General features: G+C 31.7%; 1 protein-coding gene across 5 annotated transcripts in view; it reads left to right on the forward strand.

Annotated features, from left to right (window-relative positions):
* The first annotated feature begins 2,445 nt into the window (after positions 1 to 2,445).
* LOC113396395 (protocadherin-like wing polarity protein stan) overlaps positions 2,446 to 16,305 on the forward strand; it is a 128,548-nt gene continuing 114,688 nt past the window's right edge. For all 5 annotated transcript variants that reach the window (XR_010309157.1, XR_010309158.1, XM_026634315.2 and 2 more), the window contains exon 1: positions 2,446 to 2,487. The gene's annotated coding sequence lies outside the window, so the exon portion shown is untranslated. The remainder of the gene's footprint in view (positions 2,488 to 16,305) is intronic.

Below are 16,305 nucleotides of genomic sequence, written 5' to 3' on the forward strand. Positions count from 1 at the left end.
ACGAATGATCCCGTGAGATAACATCGTATTATATATTTTTACGCAGTGGAAACCATAATGCATCCGGCTCCCATTCCAGGCTGAGTACTATACCGTGAAGCAAAATTGTCGTATCATCCTCAACGCAAACACTACATTACTATTAAGAGTGAATGATATACCTATGGTAATTGATTATTTATTTTAAAATTAATTTGATTTCGTATCCTCTTAACTTAACATTACACAACGTACCTTATAAAAAAATAATATTGGTTTTTATTAAATAATTTAATAGTAATATTTTTATTTAAGTGGCTAAATTATAGTGTATGCTGTATTCAAATAATTTGTCAATCCGTATGCGATAATTTTGTCCTTAGGAACAATTTCGGATTTGGGCAAACACTCTCATAATTCGACATAATCAGAAAAAGTTCAAGCTCAGAACTGTCTCGGAAGAATTCACTTTCAATTTCCAGACTTCGGTTTAAGGCTGAGAATATTTCGACCCGATAACTTTTTATCAGCTCGACCTGGGGTTTGAACCCACCGACCTTAGGATCTGCGGCCCATATCCAGCCATTAGACCTTACTGACAGAAACAAAGTTTCTACCATTTAGCAAAACTGCATGAAATCATGAAGCAGAAAAAATGCAAAAGCGAATATTTGCTAGCTAAAACTAAGAGCTATAAAAACTTTGAACGCATGAATAGTTTTGGAGCAATATAACGCACCAATGAACACGGATATTTTGTTAATACGGTTACAGCGATAGTGTTTTTTTTTATTTGTACAAACAAACATTCAGTTATAACATTTAGGGGAAGAATAAATGAAAAAAATGTTTAATTTTAATAACATCCTACAATTACCAAATATGTTTTTAAATAAAGAGATATTGACAAACGTTATAACACAATCAGTGTTGCAACAACCACGGCCTCTTTTTTGCGGTAATTCAACTTAACTATTAGTTATTAAAATCGCCAAATAAAGTTACCGCATTTGTTTTGCCGCATATTTTAAATAAAAATTTGGTTACTCTATCTATAAAATAGTATTTACTTTTGAAAATCAGTAAGACTAAACGAAACTCACCCTAACAGCGATCTCGAAATGTAAAAAACTGATATGCGACGATGGCTATAACCTTTATATTAGTAAAAGTATTCAGGCATTAAAAAAGCGAAGAAACGAAGTGAGTTTTTACAGAATAGCACTGTTGCTAACCCAAAAACTATATAATTTACATAATATAGATTTCCAGAGGAGCGTTGGGACCGACGACTCTACACGTGATATGCTGTTTCTAAACATATAAATTCTATATCATAATGTAAAAAATATGAAAACTTACCTATTTATAACAATAGTTAGATTTAATAAAATCCTAATCTTTAATAGTGGAATCACAGATCAGTATAAAGTAATTAAAATAAAATTATTATTATTTATATGTCTGGAACGAAATAAAACAAATTGCAATAAAATCACGCAGTAAGAGTCATTAAAATCCACTGCACCGTGGATTCGTTAATTAATGATTTAATGGAGCCGCGTGCTCTCCCGGCCTCCCGTGAACTTGACAATGGCATGCTGGGTAAAGTTGATGAAACTGAGTTTTTTTAACCAACTACGAACATGCAGACAATGGTAATGCCTTTATCTTTTATGTATGTAACAGCATTTAATTTGAGTACTTCGTAAACTTTGACAATTAACGATGTCTCTTTTGAAACCTAGAATGATTCGGTATTTGAGTGCACATTTCTTTCAAATTTCTTGATTGAATCGTATACGGTAAAAATGTAATGCTGAATAGCATTCAAATATATAAATGTTATTCTTGAGAATCAAAATATATGTATAATATATTTTAAAGACATTAAATTTTTTTTTTCTAAAGTTTTTCAGCATTATGTTGTTCGTTCGTTCGTTTATTCAGGCTAAAGAATTATATTTATTTGTTAATGTAATAAAATATGAATAAGGTTATAAAAGCGTGGAGCGAGCTCGTAGATTTTGAGGCAGATATTTTATTTTCAAACTGAGTTCATAATGTATCTTAATCCAGAAGTATCGTTAAAGTCGCAACGGGTAGTTTGTCTGAAACCAAGTAAAAATTTACAACAGAAAAAAATACCAAACATACAGCGGGCATTTACGAAATATTACCTACTATCATCCTGTACTGTGCAATTACTTAATCGACTGCGAAAACGAATGCTCTCTCAGCCTTCAAACCGAAACATCACAATACTAATTGCTATTTTGAAGTAGAACATATAGTGAGTGGATGTTAAATACCCAGACGTCGCACAAAATCCTACCAACAACTAAACTATCATATTTCTTAAGATTACCAAATATCTTTAAACCAAAAACATGTATTTGTTATATAAGATTTATTTTTAAATTTACTGTATGTACTGCTACATATTTCAAATTATTCTTTTTCGTTTCAGATATATAGCAGCTTCATATCCTGAACATCAAATTTAAGGTATGTAAATTCATTTCAAGTTTTGCACTTTATACTTTAGCCCATATCTAGCTTTATCATCACACCATGCCGAGTTGAGCTGACTAGATATTCCCGGTATCTAGAAATTGTCCAAAGCGCTTGACTTGATCCTATGAGTTTAATCCAGAGACTTAGTATCAGATGACAGTCGACGGAATGATAGAGAGATGATGTTTTAGCAGATAAGGAATAATGTATTTAAAATCTTTAATATGTTATAGACTCGTAATATTATATTATTATTATAAAATCAATAATTAGTAAATATATAAGTTGTTAATCTGTTACGAAGTAATAATATAAAAAGAATGAAATGTTAGATCGAACGAAAAGCATTATTACAAGTTATTAAAGTCAAATTGATTAGTTAGCTCATTCAACCCTATGGTTTAATCGCTGTATTAATTTAACCTTTAACAAATTTTAACAAAAGTCGTTAGAAACTCCTCTCACAAAGTAATTATTTACACTCTCATATACATATGAAAACAAAGAAATTTTCTGAGAATTGAACACGAAGCAAGTTTAACGAAAAAAATACATGGCGTGATTTCCATAGAAGTACGTGTCCTTACGAATGTAGTGTGAGTTAGCGGTGACTCAGCCAACAACAATATAATGATTAATAATATAAATAAGTTATAAATACTAACGAACATAATATTATCAATAACAATGTAAGTAACCGATAGCTGATACACAAATTATTACAGTAAGATAATAATAATAATAATAATGTTTATTTCATCAATAACCAACACAGTACAATAACATCACAAAGGTTGACTTCTTCTTTTGAGTGCCATGAGCTCCCGCGCCAGAAGAAGTCGCTCTTCCTTAACACACTCGTACTTTAATTCAAAATTATAAGATGAAACAAGCTAAGAATTACAAAATACTAATGAAAATAGTTAATGGTAGTAACGCGCGCGCGTGTGTTGTCTCTGTGAGTGTGTATGTGTGTGTGCGCGTGCGTGTGTGTATGTGTATGTGTGTGAGTACGTATGTAAATTTCGCGTCAAATGTTCATGTGTAAATGGCTAACTGTGTAGATATCCATTTCAATCTACAAAAGATGATAAAGTAATAATTCAGATTCTTCATAATTCAAACTTTTAAGCCAAGCAATTATTTTCGCTTTATATTCATGCAGAGTTAAAGGGTATATTTGTAGGATGTCATTGCATTTATTATACAAGCGCGATGCAAGATATTGTAACTGTGATTGAGCAAATTTTGTATGTCTGTATTTTCTTAGCAACTTCGTTTCTTCTTAGTTTCTTCGCTTATTCATATTTTTTGGATTCTTTGATTGGAATCTGAATCTGAATCTGAATTCTGATTTTGATTGGAATCTAATTTTGTGTGTTTTTTTTAATATCACATGTAATACGCAAAGCTTTCTAATGGAGAGTAAATCAGTTTCGGTGTAAAGGTTCTGAGTTGAAACAAGGGCGTGTACTGACGAACCAAGTCCTAACTTATCTATAAGAAGCCTTTGAAAAACACATTGTATATTATTGATTACCATATTAACTGATATACTATATATTTTTATTACTCTTAATAATTTTATTAGTTATTTTGTATGGTGATTCAGGATTAAGCCGTCAACCCCAAGAGCCGGTCCGTATAACGTTCAGCTAGATTTATTCTATGACAATAATGGAACTATATGTATAAAAAGGCTATACGTATAATACGTACTATAATAAAAACTTTAAATTTCTTCATATATATTAAAATGAACGAACATTGTTGTATTAATAAAAGTTTTTATATTAGCTGCTTGTATTTTTACTGACGCTAAACTGACATGTCTGATATTTATCAATTTATAAATAATTAAACAATAAAAATAAACAAATCATTATTTTAATTAACGATATCCTCAAGAGACGGGTCTGTCTGGAATTCATTTTTTTATCTTTGATACCTACAGTCTCATTACTTAATTGTTACCTTTGAAAATAGTTGAGTATTATGATTTATGACTTTGATACAAATAAATACATACTCAAAAAAGTAGTAGGAAGTTCAATGACTGTTAAGTGTCATATATTGGTACGATTCCGAATTTCATAGACCAATTCTGAGTTCAGATGAGTTGATTTTAGTCAATGATCTGCTTAATCGTCAACGATTTGAACGTTTGAAGTCTTTGAATAAATTAAAGCAGAAACAGTTATACTTTCAGTCCCTGTTGATTCCTTTTATAATTTTCATTCTTTTATTTATTTATTTTAATTTTGATTTTGAATATAAGTCGACTAAAATCAAACTGTGTGAACTCTACAATGCAGAACTGGATAAATTCTAAAATTCAGATGTAGATATAAATCTACTATTTTTAAATGGTCACTTCTAAAAGCGTATGTGAATCATTTTTTGATTTCAAAATTTATTTTATTATTTGTCATTAATAAAACGTAAAGATACGATCAATATCTCCCTAAACGATGTATCAGTTACTACTAACTACTACTAGTACTGATTGAGTACTGTCAAAAGGATTCGCCAACATTCCTTTCAATAGTCCTTTCTTTTAACTAAAGAAAATTATATTTATTTAAGACCGCAAAAACGTAAATCCGTTGTTTTTCATAACAATCCCGATTAAACTAATTTGATAAATTGTTCTAGCTTACCGATAAGTGTTACGATAAAGAGGGGTGACTTATCCATAATTGAAAATAAAATTCACGTCAGGGTTACAAATGATTATGGATTCCAATACTTTTAATGTTTCAAATTGTAATGCGTTGTTCGAACTGAGCCTTGAAAAATTTAATAAAGAATTATTTAATTTGAAACATAAAAATGAAATTGAACTATGGATATTTTTATGTTTCTTTCGTCATTTTTTTCTAGGTAACTGAAAATTTATACTCATTTCAAATGTAATATTCTAATATCCTGATTATTTTGTAAAATCATTATATGGACTAGAAAATTTAATAAAGCTTATCGTAAAAAATAATATTAAACAAATTCTAATCTCAACATCTTTTCGCTGTGTCGTAGCTGTATTCGAAGTCATAGGGTTGTTGCGAAATCATGTTGGATAGTATTATTTTCATATTAAAAATAGATTCGAATCGAGTATGGTATGAATTTGTGTGCATAACTGTACTAGTATTGTTCAGTTTCCGAAATTCTTATTCGGAATAATCATAATTGATAATTTGAGGATTTGGTTCATATATGAATTTTTATGCTTCGGACATAATTTATTTCAATTTTCATTTGCAATTTGATTGATTGATTACACAAAAAAAAAATCGGTTGATAAAAAGAGGAGGAAAAGGAAATTGAACTGTTTTGTCTTTGCATGTCTTTGGTGTAACTACAGTCACAAGGGACATAACATGTTACTGCCCAAAGTTGGTGGCCCATTGGCGCTATGAGAAATGCTTAAATTTTTTTACGGCGCAAATGTCCATAGATAGTGATGACCACTAACCATCAATATTTAAGTTTATATGTTAAAAAAAAAACTGTTTACATGACAAATTTGAAAAATATGAACGTTAGAATGTTGTTTGATATTAATTATTTTAATTAAACGTCAGCGTGTTGACAGCACAGCGATACTTTCATCTGACAACCCTGACGGCTTACAAAGGGGCGAAAACAACGCATAATTGCAACGATTCATGACTATAGTCCAGTGTAGACGAAGTATCGATTAGCGTTTTAGCAGACTGCTGGAAATTATTCAGTTGGTTTTATATTGCTTACGAACTTTTAAAAATAAATTCTAAATAAACGTATTTAAGTATATTATTTTTTGGTGGCCTTTTCGTCAGTTCACCTACACATCAGGATTGCACGAAAATTATGAATGCGTATGGCATAACTTAGACAAAATTATAAAATATTTGTCCAAGGAATCGAACGATTTTCATTATTCGTAAGCTCCTGGATTGCATATAAGTAATACTTCATATTAATGAAAATCTATTACGGCGTTTTTAACTAATCTCAATTCTCTGATCCTGTCTTGCAACGGCAGCTGTTTTTAATATAATTGTATAATATTATGTTTTATCTTATCTATACTATACTAATATTATAAATGTGAAAGTAACTCTGTCTGTCTGTCTGTCGCTCTGTCACATAAATATTCAAAAGCGCTTAGTACGTTTTTAGAGAAGGTTTCAAGTTTAATTCACCACTCTGCTTCTCTGCGGATCGGTGGATACAAGAACATTGTCATGGAAGAATTTTATTGGCTTTCAGCGAGATCGAGTTTTCTAGTAAAAGGGTCATCTTCCGTCGCACGCACAAGTACTTGTAATTGAATAAAGTCTATATTGATTTGGATTAATAATTGAACTTAAAAAATACAATAATTTTGTATACAACTTGTAAATTAATTTATAGTATAATATCATAAGTATAGGAAAAAAGTTATTAGATTATTATCTATCTATGATTACTATTATAATTATTTAATGATTGAGCTTTTAAAATGTTAAGCATTCTAGTAGCGGTGACGCTCTTATTAAACTTCAGCGTAAAAATAACTAATTGATAAATTAAAAAAAGGATTGCTTATTTTTTATTTAAAGTATCTTTATATTTATTTTTATTAAATAACTCGCTTTGCTGGTGTAGTTGCTAGCTTAGGCTCTGCAACCTTATATGGTACCGGAGGTCCTGGATAATAGCTCACACATCTACCCACATACACACATAAACACACACATGCTTTGTATTATTACATCGTCTTTATTTACTAAATATTTCCACCTCCCATTTAAATGAAACTGTTTGTTCGGTGGATGATCCAATGTAAACTGCCCACTGTGTACTAACATTTTGAAACGAAAAAAACATTTTTGATTTTCTATGAATTCTCGGTAGCAGCTCGGAATTTAAAGTTCGCAATTTAACACTTCTGTGCCTCAAAAAGCACGTAAAGTTTTTGGTCCTGCGCCTGAACTTTTTCGAGTATCATCGGACTATGAGAGTGAGGGACGCTTGTACAATATGCAATGGGCTACCATTTCTTAAAACTGATTGTCATGACCATCATATATTAGTATGACGCCAGGCATATTAAAAACTTATAGGTGTATTAAGTTCGATAGTCATTTTATTTAGAAAAAAAGGGTGAGGTTTAAATCAAATAAGAAAATAAAATTATCGTTCAAAAAGGTTTTTATTTGATTCGTACATTTTTTTCTCTAACAAATTTAGATTACATATATACTACACCTAAACAATACCTAAATAAATTTTTCCTTGTACTCATAATCTTTTTCAAAAATTCACATATATTTCAAATTGAAATTGTATTACGTAATATAACCTTCAAAAGTTAAGAGCAAAAAATCATTTATCTTTAAAGGACGTTTTATAATAATGTTGCCACCTAAACGATATCAAGTATCGGATTCCAGTAAGACTCATAACCATTGAATGGCGCAGACGTCGCACTCACATACTCGATGTTCGTGAGACGCATCCAAATCGCCTCAATAGATTAGGGTTAGCACAACGAATATTATTTTCACAATTTAATTTTACGAAGGTTTTACATGTACGATTCTAACTTCCTTGCAATGCCTTTGCCAATTTAGTTATTGCCAAACATGCGAAATGCCAAACTATCATTCAATAATTTATCTTTGATAGTGCTCTGCAAAACATTAATTATTGTAATATATATTTTTTTAATGACATTCTACATAGCTTATTGATTTTATTTGGCACCTATAATAACTATCCCTAACATCGTCTTAATATTCAGGTCTCATATTGCCCTAGACATTTTTTCCATAACCCTAGATTCCTTTTACGAAAATAGAATAGCAGGTCCCTAATACGAGTATGTATGCAGACAGACACGGATCAAACTACACTGGATTATTACATATATATCTAAGTATATTATATTTAATGCGACTAAGATTATATATTTGTAAAAGATACACAACCGTTCATAAATAAATATAATAAGATTAATAAGAAAACTATTTGTTGGTGGAAAAATATTACTTAGAAAACCAATTTACGACATAATATGTAAATCAATTTGGTTGTTGGTGACAAAAGAAAATGTTTTGTAGATTATAATTCTCAAATTAATAAAATTGGCAACCCTACATCATTAAAGAATCTCTGTTCGTTACTTTAAACGACTCACAGCGGAACGACAACGCAGAATTACGATTTGTCGACTGTGTAAAATCTATCAGCAACGCTATGATTCTGTGTCTTCTAAAGTAACAAAATAATTTTCTAACATTTAAAGACAAATTTAAAAATACTGGTAAGTAAACTACAATATCTATCTTGTAACTAGTAATACGTAATACTAATAATCTATAACTTTTTCTATTCATGTCATCGGTAAAGATCTATTTATTAAATATTTACAACAATTTTTACGAGTTACCAACTCCATATCCACTGTATTTAATAACAGAAGCTAAGACGGTCAAGAGACAAATAACGGGTGACAGTTGCTAAGACAAATCTCTCTTCGGGGATGCATTGTGTTCACGAGCAAACTCTGTTGCGTGTTTGTGGCACGTAACATTGTCGCCGGGCAGACGCGATGTATGGGGTAGCAGTATTTTATAAGGTTTTGTTTGCAATAAAATAATTTAAAAAAGTATGTATATTATTGTTTTGCTTAATGTTTAATGAACGGTTGTTCATTGGATGGCACATTGTTTAAAACAAGTGAATCTTAATCGAAGTTTGCGAGATCAAACCACGCGTACTCATCTTTCATGTGCTTCTTTTGTGTGTTAATAATTCATATGCTCGATAGTCACATCATGAGGAATTTACATAATTATGTCAGATAAACACATCGGATGCACACGCATTGGTGGTAGGATTTTGTGCAAGCCTGCATGGATGAGTACACCCACACATCACATGTTTTATCGCCAAGCAGCAACACTTAGGATGTTTGTGTTCTGGTTCGGAGAGTGCGCGAACCAGTGAAACATCTTTTGGTTAATACTTCAACCAGTGTCCATGTTGATGGGCAGTGGTTTACCATTACTTACCGACATTGGAACCGTGATGAAATAATCATCTTCTGCTCGTTACGTAATCATCATAATTGAAATAAATTTGTAGTAATTTATTAGAGTACGTTAGGGTGAGGGAGCTTGTGTAATTATTAGTACAATAGACATAACGAGTATTCCCGATCGGCAGCGGCTAGCGTCTAATGCAATTTGCATCAACATCAATTTTTATTAGACGTTTCATATTTTCTTTATACTGTGTCTTCTCATATAACATTTCTCTAATTATATTTATTATTTTAAATACAAAAGCTACTTATAAGCAGTTTACTTGTAGTTATTGTTTATGCGTTATCATTAATGTTCATACTTAAAGTTGTTGACTCATTTCGATTTATGATTTATAATGTTCGTATTAAAATTAACTGCTTCGTTCGTCCTTCCTGATTGTAGCCTAATAATAAGGCTGCAAAATCCGATGTGTACACGAGCTCACAGGCAATTAATATTAATTGAAACAGTATTATCATCATCATCCCAAACCGTAAATTTAAATTAATCTACATATATTATTCATGACATCAAATCTTAGGTCAGGCCAGCAAAACAATACTCTGTTATATCTGTAAAGTATTTCTTACTAGCAGGACGGAATTTGGAAGGACTCCCGTCGTTAATACTGAGTCTGAACTCTTTCTAATCGTGTCAGATTTAAATCAAAATGTGAGAGGAATGAAATAGAGATAAAGAGTATTAGCTTGCACACCCAATTGCGCATAATTTTATATATTAAATATATTTGCAGTTCGGTTACTCTCTCCTGGTATGCCGTTGAAACAGAAATTGGTCAGGAATTTATATTCATATGAAATGAAATATACTTTTTCAACATTAAAAGAATATAACAATTAGTTGATGTCTTTCATGTGGGAAGTCTTTAAATTTAATTCTTTAAACACCGTTCGCTACTGGTGTACACATCCGCTTGGTGAAACATAAGCAATTTTAATGTACTGTCTGCTGTATTCTCCGCAGTCTGAAACAAATAGTTAGCGTTAATCTATCGTACTAGTACCGGTACCGGTGGTAATTTTAAATCGTTTATGTCTTCAGATTCAGGCAGAATGTTCACGCGTTCCAAACATTTCTGTTAAACTCGAAAGATATGTCATTTTTCGAATGCAAATTCTGATATAATTAATAATAATAAGAAACCCATATAGTAAGTTTTTTTATAATATGTGTCATTATAGTAACAAAAAATCTTAAAAAGTACGTAAAAAATAAATCTATATTATACTAGGAGAACAAATTTACCAAATATAACGGCCATATGAATATTATAAGTACGTAATATAATATATTTTATTTTCTGAATGTCTTTGCAGCTTTAAACAAAATCCATATTTAAATCTATAATTAATAAATTGTTTTATTTCTATGTGCATATTATTATATTTTAAACTTAAACATTGCACGTAAAGAATATATTACACGTACTATATTACTGTAACATGTATGTAATATCCTGTTGAATCGGAAGAAACTGAGGCTTCATAATAAATATTTAACACAAACAATCTTAGTAAGTCGATAAAGAAGCCGTAATTAGAGTTGTCGGAATGTTCCCACTTCCCGTAAGTTCCCAGGCACCGAACCGCAACCCGGCGTCGTCTATTGTACTGTATATACATATTAATATCAAAACCTGCACACGGCTATTAAAGTATTCAACTCAGAAGTGTCGATAGTAACATCTACAAACGCCGTATACATCTAATTATCAAATCATTTAAATGTATAACTATTTATTTTGTGCATAAAACATAAAGCATAATGTTATTGCAATCAGACAAAGGTAAAACGTTAATAAAGGTAGATCAACATTTTAGGTTGTTTTGGTACAAATATCTCTCGAATTATAATACAGAAAAATATTAAAATTAAGACATATTTTATTTATAAACTCTTGCGAGCACCTGTGACTCATTGTTTTACAAGTTAAATTATAGTTACCACTGGTTCGGAATGTAGATTCTACCGGGAAGAACCGGCAAGAACTCAGTAACTCTTTTCCGACGGTTAAGTTACGTAAGTAATCCATACTTCCAAACTAATATTATAAATGCGAAAGTAACTCTGTCTGTCTGTCTGTCTTGCTTTCACGCCAAAACTACTGGACCGATTTAAATGAAATTTGGTACACAAATAGTCTAGAGCCTGAAAAAGGACATAGGCTACTTTTTATTTGGAAAAAAGGGCTGTAAAAGGTTGAAAAGGAGAATGAAAGGTTATAAGTTATTGAAAGTATTGTTATTTTTAGAACTAGAAGCATAAAACTTATATGTACACTTATAAACTAACATATCATGACACCCACTAAGGAACGAATTTTGGAAATTCTCTCCTTAAAGGGGTGAAATAGGGGTTGAACGTTTGTATGGAAGTCCGTTATTTTTTAAGTTAGAAACATGAAACTTTATTTTTGGGATACTGATTAAAAAGGAGTAGATACTAATTTAAGTGTTTCTGCATATTCTACCCCTACGGGGTGAAATAAGGTTTGAAAGTTTGTATAGAATCCGTCATTTTTGAAGTTAGAAGCAGGAAACTTTATTTTTGGGCTACCGATTAAAAATGAGTTGAGTCGCATTTAAGCGTTTCTGGATATTCTACCCTAAGGGCTGTAATACACACCAATGTGGTACACAAAGAGGTCTTACATTAACGTAATATTTTAAGTTAATTTGTTAATATATTCATATTCTACGCGAGCGAAGCCGCGGGTAACAGCTTGTTAATTATAATTTATGATGTATGGTAATTAACGAATGCTAACTTCACGCTTTGTTTATTGTCTAAATAGTCTTTTATCCAGTAATATTCGCCTTATCAAGTCTTTCAGATTTTTTTTAAAGAATGTATGTACATTTGTTTGTATCGCATGTCTGGAGAACGAAATAATGACATCGACACGGGACCAGTTTCATTCGACATGATTATGTAACTAGAACCTGATTAAGTTCTTAAGGAAATCGATCAAGCAGGTTTTTGTACGAAGTAAAAAAACGTAATAAATGCCAATAGCCGAATGATAAAAATGATTTTGATAACCGATTAAAGTTTCAACCAAAGTTATTAGTTAGTTATTATTAAATCGCATCAATGATTTTGTGGCTGGAATTACAATTACTTAATCTGTAAAAACGAAACTGAAGCCCAAAACTAAAAATAATATATTTTACAATAAATATAAATCAAATTGACTAATGGATTGGAATGATAAAAAGGTTCTCCAAATTGGTGCCCTTGTTTAGGGGAAGATGTAATCAGGCGAACTCCTCGTTAAATTGATCGAACATAAATGTTGTTAGTCTGCCGGCCTAAGTACCAACTGGAAATCATTGCTATAAATTACTAATCGTACATTAGATTTAGCTATTTCATAAATAATTTAGACACAAAATTTCAATTGATTCATTCGAGCAAGAAAATGCAAGATAATAAAGGGGACTTCATTAAATCAAATTAAAAACACCATAAGTGATTCAACACTGTAATATAAAATAATATACAAGTGTTGAACCTGAATAAAAAAACCTGATTTCCGCTGGAATTTCAAATTATGTTACGCTAAGCGAAATTGCGTTTTGCATCATGCGAATACCAAATGAAGTTCGTTATTGTCAACAGCATTCCTTCGTTCGTTATATGCACTCCCTGTCTGCGTCCCTTACTCCCCGGAATACAAATTATTCTGATAAACACTGACGTCGGCGTAGTGCTATTGTGTATTGCCTGAAATTACTGAAACATTTTAGTTAATGGTTTATTAGAATGGTTGGACTCTTTGATGTCGCAGGCTTATGTCTGCATATGATCCCGGGTTTCTTAATTTAGACGGGTTATAGAATCGTTAATGTAAATCTTTAACCGATTGTTTTTACGTTTGTAGTTATGAGTCACGAAACATTACTGTGTTTTCTGTACATAGCATAGATCGTATTTTAAACGAATTCTTCCTTGAATATTGTTGATAGACAGCGACAACAACAACAAGCCTAAACACGTGGGCTAAACTGTAGTGCATAACATTTTGTACAGTAATTGATTATATTATGACGTAGTTAGTACCAGTCAGTTAGTATGTTACACTAAAATAACTCAAACAGTAATAATCAAAAACAATTATAAGTAATAAATAAAATAAATACGATATTATTTTTTGTATTTATGGATCTTAAGCGCCTCCCGCATGTGCATACCGCAGCCAGAAGCTATCTTGTCAGCTCTCTTCCTCTAAAACCATGGTAGTTACGAGTATCTCCTAGCCTCCTCCTTAAACTATATAAGGCTATAAATGGAATAGCCTGCGCAAAATCGAATAACTATTGTTGATGTGGCTAACCCAATATGGGAGATGTTTCTGATCAGGGACAGAATAAAGAAATTTGTAGGGATCGAGACCGAACTTTTTAGAGGGTCATGGTAATTACCGAGTGCAACTCCCAAGATTCGGTTCCCGATTATCGATGCGTATACCGAAAGATGGATATTGGACATTTATGAATCGCTCGCACGGTCCACTGTTAATAGCCGTGGATCCGGCGCCAGCGTTGCTTACAGGCAGTAGGATCGAAACAGTAAATAAATGTTCAAATATTGAATTTTATTTTTATCGTTGTAATAATAAATGTATAATATAATTAATGTAGTGTAGACGTTTATAAAGACAAATTAAAAAAGTTAATTATCATGTCGTTTCAAGGAAGTAATTTAACCTCAACGAACCTTGTCATTTAAAAGCCATTTAAAGTAGATGAGGTAACTCCGAGACGCTCTGCTCTACATCTAGATGCAGACGGAGCAAATGGATGTTTTGAAAACTAATAAAACTTTCACATGTGTGTTATTTCTTAGCAGTTTGACTTAATAACTTTCTGAACATAAATTTTGTGCATTCTTATTTCCATGAATTCTGTACAATATGTGATGTGATTCTTTTGAGAACGTAAATAAATAAAGTTTACTATAATTTTGACTTTTTGAGGTGAAACGTGACACGAACAATCTCTTAAAGTAATGGAATAGAGATACGGTTGAATAACTATCACATAGTTGCTCTAAGTCCCAAACTTGTTAGAAACAGCTGAATGTCTCTTCACTACTTGAAGTCTCTAGAAACCTCACAAATTTCGAACTTCATCGTATTTGGCATCGATGCGATCTGTTCAACGCTGACATTTTACATAGACTTCAATTTAATCATGTGCTTTAATTATTTTTATTCACACGTTCAAATATTTAAAAAAAAAATCCTTTAATTGACGAACGGAAAACTATCATGAATAGTAAATAGATAAAAGATGTAGCTATGGAGTGTGCTATTGAAAAAGAAATATAATTAAAGAAAACCAATAAATAACATTTGAAATAAAATAAATAAAGAAACATAATATAGTACGGGCACACAAGAGGCACTACAGAGAGACATGCCGTTTTTACCGTCATACTCAAACCAGGCTGAACAAGTTATGATATATATCATATGAAATTATATTCCTACTGGCGCTAAAATTATGTACAAATTTCCAACTACACATACTAACAATGTGAAATAAACGTCAACGTTAATATCACTTTGGAATAACCCATCTTTGGAAATTGATTCGAACCTTTGTTTAATTATGCTTTATCTATAAAAACATGAACTTATGGAAGTGAATGTTATAATTACTGTACTATTCTGACCATTGACTACGAAAACTATCTCGTATTAAATATAAAAACTTCTTTAAAAACAAAGTATTTTTTTTTTTGTCCAATTAGGAAATTTATTATTCCGTAGTCTGACACCAATAAATCTATCAAGTGGGTTACAGCTCAATGCTCACTGAACCCTACCCTTGTCAGGAGGGTAGCCTTCAATCTAACACTTTTTTATTTTATTATAGTTCAATTAATTTTTATTTTACACGTAAACATTCCTGATATATGTTCTTGAAGCCCATGTTCTTTAAAAAACATCACAACAGATACATTTTCAATTAAATTTTCCACCATTATATTAAGACATGAATATATAAGAAGTAATTTCGGGTTCTTAACTTATCAAGCTGTATCAGTAAATATCTCTCAGTTAAATGTATTTACGCAAACAAATTCAACAACCGTCTCAAAGCTTCTAAGACAAAGATTAAGTTATCATAGAATAAACTCAGAGTGAGACATTAATACCTACACTTCAGATTTGAAACGGTCATTTTAGTGTGAATTTTTTTTTTGGTTGTCCGAGGCAGAAAATGCCTTAAAAATCGCGCTGTTGTGGATTTTCGGACATCTATGTGGTGCGGGTGAAATTTAGAATTTTGACGAGATGGCCGAAGGTGAAATTCAGCTGCCGGGATTAATCCAAACAATTCCTCGGAACATTCCCCGTAGAAAATTCATTAGAAGATGCAGAGTGATCCAACATCTCTACGCAGAGCCAAAGGATCGAGCAGATCAGAAAGGGCTTGACCGTCGATAATTCGAGCTGCTCTACGTAGGATACGGTCAAATGGAAGGAGTTGGTACTAGGGAGCACCCGCCCAGAGGTGAGAGCAGTACTCCACGTGAGGCCGAATTTGCGCCTTGTATAGTTTTAGGCGATGGGCCGATGTGAAATATTGTCTTGCCTTGCTGAGCACACCGAGCTTTTTTGATGCCAATTTGGCTTTGCCTTCCAATTGACCGCGGAACTGAACGAGGCTCGAAATATCAACGCCAAGTATTCCGATGCTAGCTGTGGCGGCTATCGAAA

This window comes from Vanessa tameamea, chromosome 6 (genome assembly GCF_037043105.1).
Source record: "Vanessa tameamea isolate UH-Manoa-2023 chromosome 6, ilVanTame1 primary haplotype, whole genome shotgun sequence".
Lineage (NCBI taxonomy): Eukaryota > Metazoa > Arthropoda > Insecta > Lepidoptera > Nymphalidae > Vanessa > Vanessa tameamea.